We start from the raw sequence: 10,762 nt of genomic DNA, 5'->3' as shown, positions 1-10,762 counted from the left end.
CGTGATTGCAAGCATCTCTTTGGTTCTTTCGTTAAAGTAATTTCTCCCACTTGAGTAAAACATTTCTCGCTGCGATTTCACACCTGATGATGATTGCTTGTGTTGCAATCGAAACGTCGTGGTTTAATTCACTTTTATTAATTTTTATTAAAATTTTTATCTCTTATTTTTTTTTACCTACGTGACTTTACCGAAAGAACCAAGGACAACAGTTTGAGATCGCAATTAAGAAAACTGACGATTTGAATTTTTTGGAACCCGATGTCTCCCAAATTTAAACAAAAACGTTGATGTCTAAAAAAATAATAATCTGCACTCTCCTTCCTTAACATTTCCCAGTACAAGTACGTGTGTTGCCATCCGTGTATTGTGTACAACCGCATCATCTATAGTGTTTATCGGGTGGTTAACGCACTCCGCTATTCCCGGCCACGGCTCACATCAGTGGCGATATCTACACCGGTTATTGGGTTTCCTCTTCACCAACCCACACACCGACTCAGTGTGGTTAAATTATATTGAAAAAAAACCCACGTCTGACACGGAATGGGGAGGGATTAATCTAACAGTGGATTAATAAATGCACAGTACATTTCCATGGCTACATACGTGTGTGCTTGTGCACACAAAAGCGACGTGGAAAGACATTAAATACAACAAATGCCTGTGTACATGTTGTACCTAAAACAATAATTTACAACCCTTTTGCAAAGCCACTTCTGGATGAAATCACTCCATGCTGGTGGGTGGGTGGGGGTTTGTTCGACCATACTTCACCACGCTGGTCAGTGCTGTTACAACCCTTTTGCAAAGCCACTTCTGGATGAAATCACTCCATGCTGGTGGGTGGGTGGGGGTTTGTTCGACCATACTTCACCACGCTGGTCAGTGCTGGTTATAACCTTTAAAATCATCAACTACAAAACACATGGCACAGAGGACTTGCGTTACGCAATACTGCACTGTACGGCCCAAGTGGTTTCCCGCGCAATCGGGCGATGGTACTCATCAGATCGATGCCTCCCGTGGAAATTCCACGTTCCCACGGCCAGAACAAGTACACATCAGATGACAAATCACCAGCCATGGTCAATCCACTGCTGGATAAAGGCCTCGTCCCCTCGCCCGCCACGCAAAGCCACATCACGGTCGTGTGGCCGTCATTAAATCTCACAAGCAATCTGTAAAATAATTCATTTCATCTCTAGATTTGAAGCTTTCGTGACTGCAAGGAGTCGTACTCTTATGTTTATTTGGTAAAGTCACGTAGGTGAACTCAGCTGTGCCGGTCCCACCTGAAGACGGAGACTTGGCGTCGTGATTTAATCGATTTATTTTCATTTATTATTATTTTATTTCTACTATTATTTTCATTTTTTATTGTTATTTTTTACTTACGCGACTTTACCGAAAAAACCTACGGGTATGAATTAATTTAATCTCTACCATCTTCCCCGGTAAGTCGTCTAAGATGACAGTGTTGGATTAACACGTGCCACAGACTGAAGAGCTGCGCCGTACACCACAAACACAACACTTGTGTCACAACACTTGTGTTTATGTGTGTGTACAATACAGGGTGATAGTTGTCTAAATGTGTTATCAAAGCATCGTATCCCAGTTGCATTCCCAGCCACGGCTATCATCAGTGGCGTGGCCTGGAACCTCCACAAACCTCCCCATCATCAACACACTAAAGCAGCATTTACCGGCGTAAAGTACCGTGTAGTCAAAGCGTGCTAAAGATCGGTAAACTATTACACGTACGTACAAAGACACGGCGGCGGCGATAATAATTATAACAAATAGATGTGTAACTTTAAACATTTCCCGCAGAACAAACAAACAAACGCCGGGTTACAAAGCATCAGCCACGGTGCACCAGCCGCGTGCGTGCGAACCACACTTTCATCAGCAATGTTACGTTTCATATATTGCCGACGAATGTAAATAAACATGTGAATAAACGCAATTCTTAGTGAGAGAACTTAACTCGGGGTGCTTCTGACCTGAGTACTCGGGTCGCAGACAGCGGTGTTCCTACGCGGCCCGGGACCAACGAAAACGCGATAGTGCGCGTACAAATTTCGGTCCGAACGCGTTGAAATCCCTCGATTTTAAAGAAATGCGAAGCGCCAGTTGTTAAATTAGAGGCGAAGTCGAACGGAATTGGTTAAAAAGGAGGTAAAAGTTGCTTGTGGTGGCGGGCAAGGCGGGGAGAGTTTGAACGGAGCCGAGAGACGCGTCGCCATTAGACGAGGCCGACCAATCCGCGCGCTAAACAATAATACCTCAAATTAAACTACTTTGCGCTATTTGGATTTTTAACGAAACGCCGCACACGCCAGTCGATCGGATGATATTTTTTATTGATTTTTACTCTATCCGACGGATTTTTTCCCGAGACACTGCGACCCTTTTACGACGGAGATTTAATCGTCGACTCCTCTTTATTTTCCGCAATTTATATTAACCGCGGTACGACGAGAGCCAAGATGGCGGACGGCGCCCTCTGATTGGCCCATGTCGCCTTTATATTTCCTATCACCGATAAGCAGCGCATTGTAATTTAAAATCATAGTCCGCATAGGAGCGTGCTCCGCCCCGCACAGCAACAACCGGGGAAGCGATCGCGGCGCTAGGAGGGGGCGGGGGGGAGAGGTGCAGAGGGGCGGGGGAGAGGGGAGGGGGACGAGGGGGAGGGGCTGAGGGGGAGGGGGGAGGGGGGAGGGGGGGAGGGGGGGAGGGGGGAGGGGGGCGGGGGGCGGGGGGAGGGGGGCGGGGGGCGGGGGGCGGGGGGGGGGGGGAGGGGGGCGGGGGGCGGGGGGCGGGGGGCGGGGGGGAGGGGGGCGGGGGGCGGGGGGGAGGGGGGCGGGGGGCGGGGGGGGAGGGGGGCGGGGGGCGGGGGAGGGGGGCGGGGGGCGGGGGGCGGGGGAGGGGGGCGGGGGGCGGGGGGCGGGGGGCGGGGGGGCGGGGGGGAGGGGGGCGGGGGGGCGGGGGGGAGGGGGGATAGGGGGAGGGGGGCGGGGGGGAGGGGGGCGGGGGGCGGGGGGCAGGGGGGAGGGGGGCGGGGGGCGGGGGGGAGGGGGGCGGGGGCGGGGGGCGGGGGGGGAGGGGGGCGGGGGGCGGGGGGGCGGGGGGCGGGGGGGAGGGGGGCGGGGGGGAGGGGGGCGGGGGGCGGGGGGGAGGGGGGCGGGGGGCGGGGGGGAGGGGGGCGGGGGGCGGGGGGGGAGGGGGGGCGGGGGGAGGGGGGAGGGGGGGGGAGGGGGGCGGGGGGGCGGGGAGGGGGGCGGGGGGCGGGGGAGGGGGCGGGGGAGGGGGGCGGGGGGCGGGGGGCGGGGGAGGGGAGGGGGGCGGGGGGCGGGGGGCGGGGGGCGGGGGAGGGGGCCGAGGGGGAGAGGGGCGGGGGGCGGGGGAGAGGGGCGGGGGGCGGGGTAGTCGAGGGTTAGTGTTAAGGAACACACCAAACATGACCCCTAAGGCAGGGGTCGGCAACCAAAATAACAAGAAGAGCCATTTCTTTCCAATTCGGTACAAAATTCAGTATTTCAAGAGCCGCAATGCATCTCGTACTCATCGTCAAGAAGCAGCCCGTAAAGAGCCGCATGCGGCTCCGGAGCCGTAGGTTGCCGACCCCTGCCCTAAGGGCACGAACACTAAACCTACCCCTATCTAAAAAAAACTTCAACGTATTCGTCAATAACAAGTGGCCTTAACAGTTAGGCAATAGGCGACGTTTCGGGCAGTGGCCCTTCTTCGTAAAGCATAAACAGACCGGCTAAGTAGAGAGATAGATTGTATCATCAGAATATTTATTTATACTGGAGGAATCCAATGAGCTATGAAGCTATTTTTCATAGATATCCAGTAGGGGCGGGTCAGAACGTTACAACAACAACAAACAATACAAAAAATACGAGAGGAGTACAAAGCAAAGGAAATGTCAAGAACTCGCTTAGAAATATATACATATAAAATTAAAAATGTGTTATCTTACCAGGCGAAGCTCACTGAGGTATTGACTTATTTTTCATAAGCGAGCTGGCCACAAATGATAGCTCAACAAATTGGCTTATCATTTGGAAATTTAGAGAAGCAAAATAATCTAAATAATAAGAGTTGGAGACTGAAATTGTTTACACAATGGAGACCTGATCATAATTACATTTCAGGATAGTTGTATGATTTGCCAGCGTTTAAATTAGGCATATGAATAGTTACCTAATAGTAGCTATTGCGTGAACGACAAATCCTTCAGAAATCTAAAAGTACAATATTCCGAAATAAAAAATGTATGATAATAGTTTTTTTTACCCTTTTATCTGGCAACAAAACTGGCACTGATGGTGCATTGTCTTTTAGTTGTGCGCCTTTTGGCGTCATCTGGTCCAACACCATGTGAGACTAGGCTCGAAGAAAAGCTGTCTCGGGTGTGGACCAATCAATTTCAAGTACAGTGCATACATGATCAGAGTTGTGTTTTTTGTTACATTCCGACCTGCAGGTATTGTGGTCAATGCAAACATGACTCCTTGTAAAAAAAGGTGTCAGTTTTGTTGCCAGATAAAAGGGTAAAAAAACTAATTATCATATTTTGCTACTGGCAAAGGAGGTTCCAATGGGGTAAAAAAATGTACGTTAAAAAGTTAAATTGTAATGTCGAATGTTTGATGACAAGCACATGGCACAAAACGTGGTCAAACCAAAATATTGATAATTGTATTTAACAGAGGTGGGACAAAGTCATTGTTATGCAAGTCCAAGTCGAGTCTGAAGTCATCAAATTCATGACTCGAGTCTGACTCGAGTCCAAGTCACATGACTCGAGTCCACACCTCAGAGGTGGGACAAAGTCATTGTTATGCAAGTCCAAGTCGAGTCTGAAGTCATCAAATTCATGACTCGAGTCTGACTCGAGTCCAAGTCACATCACTCGAGTCCACACCTCAGAGGTGGGACAAAGTCATTGTTATGCAAGTCCAAGTCGAGTCTGAAGTCATCAAATTCATGACTCGAGTCTGACTCGAGTCCAAGTCACATCACTCGAGTCCACACCTCTGGTATTTACCCAGGCGAGAACTCAAGAGACCAGGATGGTCCCATTTGCAAATTACTTGGGAATGACCGACTAAAGTAACTGCTGAATTTGGCCCAATTCCATGCACCTCCGATTAGTACGGTTGGCTACGCACGGTGCGAAAGAAGTTCAACATACATACAATACCTGTACATACAAACGTCGACTACTATGTTTCTTTCAAGGCATGTTTTAGCATCACAACAGCGTGGACACTAATTTTATATGCTTAAGCTTGATGGTGTTTTTATTTGTCTGATGTGTAATTAAGAGAGCTCGTATGTGCTTTATCCACAGCAAATACACATAAAGTGTGCCGTCTGGTTATGTTGTACTGTAGTTCTATGCTATTATCCAGGTCTCCACTGGAAAGGATTCTTCTGGTGTCAACTTCATCTTATCTGATTTTAAATAAAGGAAATTCAAGTTCTTTGTGGCCCATGTGTCTCGTGATCCCCAATTTATTTACCCCTAACATTTGTTTTTACTTTAATACTCACTTCTGTTTTAAAACAAACCTTTTAAAAAATTAAGTCTTATAGATATCATGGGAGGGGTCAACGGCCATCTTGGACCACCATGTCCAGGACCCAAGGCTTTAATGAAAATGGATAAAATTGTGGCTTTAAACATTGCTTTAAACATGCGGCAATGGCCCTTGGCTTTGTGTATGGTGACACACCCAAGGGGCCCTGTCCTTACGTGTTCACACTCCGAGCCTCAGTGCCCCAACAACCTATCCTCTTATTTCTTGCCTTGGCCAAATCGGCCCCTATAGTTGTGTTACAGGGAAAGGGCATTGCGTTACTATCCCGCACCTCCGATTAGCATGGTTGGCTACGTACGGCGTGGAAGAAGTTCAACATACGTACATACATTCTTAACAAAGTTAATGAGCCAACTCCAGATACTTTATTTGCTGGTACCACCTGAGATGGCAGGACGAATTAAAGGTTCCTAATATCTGAATGATATACTGCCATTAAAATATTTACAGACCTTTGTCAATCCATGGTTGCACGAAGGCCTCCCCACATCGTGTTTTTTGGCCATACTTCACCACGCTGGTCAGTGTGGGTTGGTACACATATTGGTGGCAACCTGGGCGGTACCGGTTCAAATATCACTCAGCACTAAGTTTTAACCATGACCTGGAATCGAACTCAAGTGGCCGGGTGTATATTGTGTATGCTGTAAACATCCTTTTCAAATGAGTCAGAATTTGTTTTATTGTTACATTTATCCTTGCTTTCAATCTGGCTCGTTTGCTGAAAGACTTAATCAATTGGCACATTTTGCCATGTGAGAACTGATGTGTTTGTCTGCATCGGATGGTGGTGGGGTACAGCTCGAATTGACGTTCTACCCAACACGATCTGACCCAAAAAAAGAATCCCTGCAATTATGAACCGTATTATTTGGTCGTGAAAGCCTACGCGTGAAATTAGCTTTCAGTCCGTTATCACAATTTTACAATTCTCACTCCGTGCTGCCACTTACGTGGGGCAAAGGGATGGGTGTCCGCACAGATAAATACACTTCGGCCTAATTTTTACCGTTAAAACGTTGAACATCTCCACTTTGTCCCATTTGATACCAACATTACCTTTCACTGGAGTTCCATTTGGCAACTAAGCAATGAACACACCGCAGTGTTGTATATTACAAATTAAAGCTATAATTATCGATGAACATTTTACATTTTCAAGTGCTGTACAGTAACATAAAGGGGATATTCAGCAGTATACAGTCCATGCAAAGAGCTAAAACCACAATTTCTGCAACGTGATAGGGTATCATTTTCATTTCAGAGCTCAACGCACGTCATAATTATATGAACTTAAATATTTGACAACGTTAGTTATTGTATAACAACAATATTGATACAGCGATTACAAGTGACGTTACATAACACAACACAGTTATTTGAATTACATTACAATTTTTTAAAGCCCCATAAACACTCAAACGTTGGGCCACTGTTGGTTGACATTGGAATCAAGGTTGGTCCGACTTTGAATGTTTACTGGCAGTACTGTTTTTATAATTTTCTTTGCCTGAATGGTGAAGGAGGTGATGGACAATGGCGTAACTGCAGCAGGGCCCATGAGTCCAGAAACAATGGCACAGGGCTATAAAGAGAACGGAAAGATGGACAGGGGTGTGGTGGAGCATTTCATTCCTTGCACCAGGGCACATGTCACCCACGCTAAACCTCTGGGCCTGCCTCTTTCTCTGAAAGTTTCCCGCCCATTGCACATTGAACAGTTCACGATAACCTCTGCAATTGACCTTTCAGCAGCAGAGTTGGGCTATCTGATGATTTAAATAATTGATTCATCTACCGACGGTCAGTTTAAATCACTCAACCAATCGGATAACGCTAAAGTATTTGTGGGGGGGGGGGGGGGGAGATCGGAAATCGCACCTCTATTGTCACGTGTGCCGCTGTACGGGAGGTGCCAGGCTGGGCTTGGCGGTGTCATTGACATCGTCAGCTGCGTCACGTTGGGGATGGCTTGTGGTGGGGGAGGGGGTTCCTGCCTCAAGGGGCAGGGGTCGTCTCGGCTCTATTTGGCAGCACTCAAGATATCTGAAATCTGCCTTGCCTGAGCAGATTTTGAAAGTCACTTCGAATAGCATTGACATGGAGGGGGGGGGGGAGCGGAATGGTTGCACAAATGGGCGTTCCATCACAACCATTCCATATGCGAAAAAATCCCTGGTAATTCACTTTCGTTGGTCGTTAAAGGAAACCGGTGCTATTGTGCTAAGGTTTTTTTTTCCACATCGGCAGAACCCTTTTCTGCCCTTGCCCATGGACATATGAATTGCTCCAACAGCAAATCGAGAATTTAAGGCGTTGGCCCAACAATATACTGTGCGCGGATTTACACCACTGCAGAAGTTATTGTCTAGATTAGAATTCACGAGCATTCCTTTGCCGTCCATAAATCATTCAAACAATGTTAATCATTAAGCGTAACGTGCCCGATGTGCTCAATGAAGAAAGGTCTTCAAGCAGCGCCGTGACGCGCATCACGGAGACGTGGTCAGAAACGACCCAACGGGAGGAGAAACAAAGACACGACGGTGGACGATGATCGAGAACAATGGCTGTGACGGCGACGGAACGGAACGCACCGCGAGAGAGGACGGACGCTGGAGGAGATGGAGCGATGAGATCAGCTGGCGCGCAGGCGTTCTGCGTGGATTGTTCTACATGGCAGGATCGAGGGAGATGGTGGAGGTGGTTGATTATGATGATGACGATTAACGCCGTTGGCTACGTACGGTGCGAAAGAAGTTCAACGAGTGAATCGGTTCATTTGTTTAAACATAGACGGTGCATCTCACTGGTGATGGGTCACTCTCGGAGTGTTACCGATGGGCACGCAGCAATGCGAGGCTATTAAAAAAAATGGTGATGATTCGGAGAACATGCAAGTGCATGGCAGTGTGTGTCGAGGTTTATGCAAAAGTAATGATATTAATCTGTAAAACAAGCGCCCCAAAACCACCCCGAACAAACAGGTTATACAAAAATGTACAGTGGGTTACACACGCAATGCTTAAACGATGACAAAGATTAGGTTTCATATCACAATGGGTTTTTTTTGTTTCAGTAAGTGCTGTTAACTCGACTGAAATGGATTCGATATAGTGATAAGATGGATTATAATTTATAAATCCTTTCCAACAACAAATTGTATCCAAACGTAACACCGGCGTCGCTTTCAAATGCATTTCGGACACAGTGAATAGAGAAATAATTACACTACTACGATTGAGATGAGTGATTTCTCCTTCTTGGTTCTGACCCAGATGCCTGTGACCGCCAGGGTGGCCCAGATGTCTTGTGACCCCCAATGAAGTGACCCCTAACATTGGTTTCCTTTGCATATTCATTTCTGTGTTAAGTAAATCTTACTTAAAAATAAACAAGTTTTGGAGAATTAAATGGTGGGTCACAAGACATCTGGATCAACCCTGTATATTGTGAACCCAATTCGCTGATACAATGACGTACAGAACGTCGGATATCCAACTTTCTGGGGAGGGGCGCTGAGGTATTGGCGGCCGTGTGAAAACGGCCGATAAGTGAACAGATACCAGCACCCACGCACAAACTGGTGACTGGACGAAAATGACTTAAACATGGGGACCATTCTTCCCTGGGATTTTGAAAGGAAGCAAATGTACGCGAGTTTAAGAACGCAATACGGTACTGCGTGCGAAGGTGTCATATTTTGCGATCATCCATGGGAAATTACAGCTACATCGTTGCACCAATACCACACACTGCACTGGGTGTGTGGGGGCAGTTGATTGGTCAGGGCGAATATGCGACGTCCGGATATACGGCGTTACACTGTGGTATTCTATTCATATGTAACTCTGTTGAAGGATCATTGGAACCTCATTTGCCAGTAAAAAAATAAGATGACGCCAAAAGGCCTTTTGGCGTCATCTGGTCCAACCTCTGTGAGACTAGGCTCTAAGGAAAGCTGTCTCGGGTGTGGACCAATCAACTTCAAGGACAGTGCACATTATCAGAGTTATGTTTTTTGTTTGCATTATGACTGCAGGTATTGTGGTCTATGCAAACGTGACTCTTTGTTAAAAAAAGGTGTCAGTTTTGTTGCCAGATGGAAGGGTAAAAAACCAATGATCTGTTGAAGGATTTTTTGTCTTTTCCATGTATGTCGGGGATGGTGGGAGGGGGGGGCAAAGCTGAATCGTGCATATTTATTGTCAACACTATTGAAGTAAATCTGATGAAAAAAACTGCACTGGCTTCCGGCCTACGGATGGCTCATATTGATCGGGCTGACGCTAAGTTAATCACCAAAATCTTGGCAGGCTGCTGGAGCACAGTCAAAGCATTAGCCATTGATTCTGGAGACCACCCGTAGAAGATAGGTGCTGTCAATGCGAATGTGGAATTTCCAACACGGGCTCAGGGCCCTGATGACAGAGCTGAGTGCCGGCTAAAATCCTTTGGCAATGCGAGATAAATGCCAGTCAGAAGATTCTAAATAGGTAGGAGGTAAGGTTGCTCAGAGGTCAGAGTACTGACGAGAACCTGGGTTCGAATACAGGTTTTAGCCGCCTGTGGTTAAACCGTGGTTCTCAAGTGTAGTCAGTCGATGATCTAAGCTTGGTCACCAATGACTGCAACAACAAAAAACCCAACACGTAAAAGACAAAATTGGTTCTGTACTTAATTTGGCTAATTTCCAGTTCTGACAATAACGTATCGGTGTGACTGTCATGCGACAAACATTCCTATCATATCATGGGACCTCCTTTGCCAGTATCAAAGTATGATAATAGATGCATTGTCTTTGAAACTGATTGGTCCACACCAGAGACAGCTTTATTTAGTCTCGAAACGATGTTAGACCAGAGTAAGCTAAAAGGCATACGAAAGAAAGCTGTCTCTGGTGTGGCCCAATCAGTTTCAAAGACAATGCATATATTATAAGTTTTTTGTTTGCCTTCTGAACACAAGTATTGTGGTTAATGTAGACATGATTCCTTGTAATAGGTATCAGTTTGGTGTTTTAACATCTTCACACCTGTTTGTTGCCAGAAAAAAGGGGAAAACCTATTCTCATTCCTATCATATGCAGGGTGTTGGGAAGGAGCATCACTCTACCATACGGATGAGATACCACGTGA

The sequence above is a fragment of the Lethenteron reissneri genome, chromosome 42, assembly GCF_015708825.2.
Source record: "Lethenteron reissneri isolate LAM-NWPU_2019-01 chromosome 42, ASM1570882v1, whole genome shotgun sequence".
In the NCBI taxonomy this organism is placed as follows: Eukaryota; Metazoa; Chordata; class Hyperoartia; order Petromyzontiformes; family Petromyzontidae; genus Lethenteron; species Lethenteron reissneri.
The sequence above is the reverse complement of the archived record's forward strand: the minus strand, read 5'-3'. Positions refer to the sequence as shown.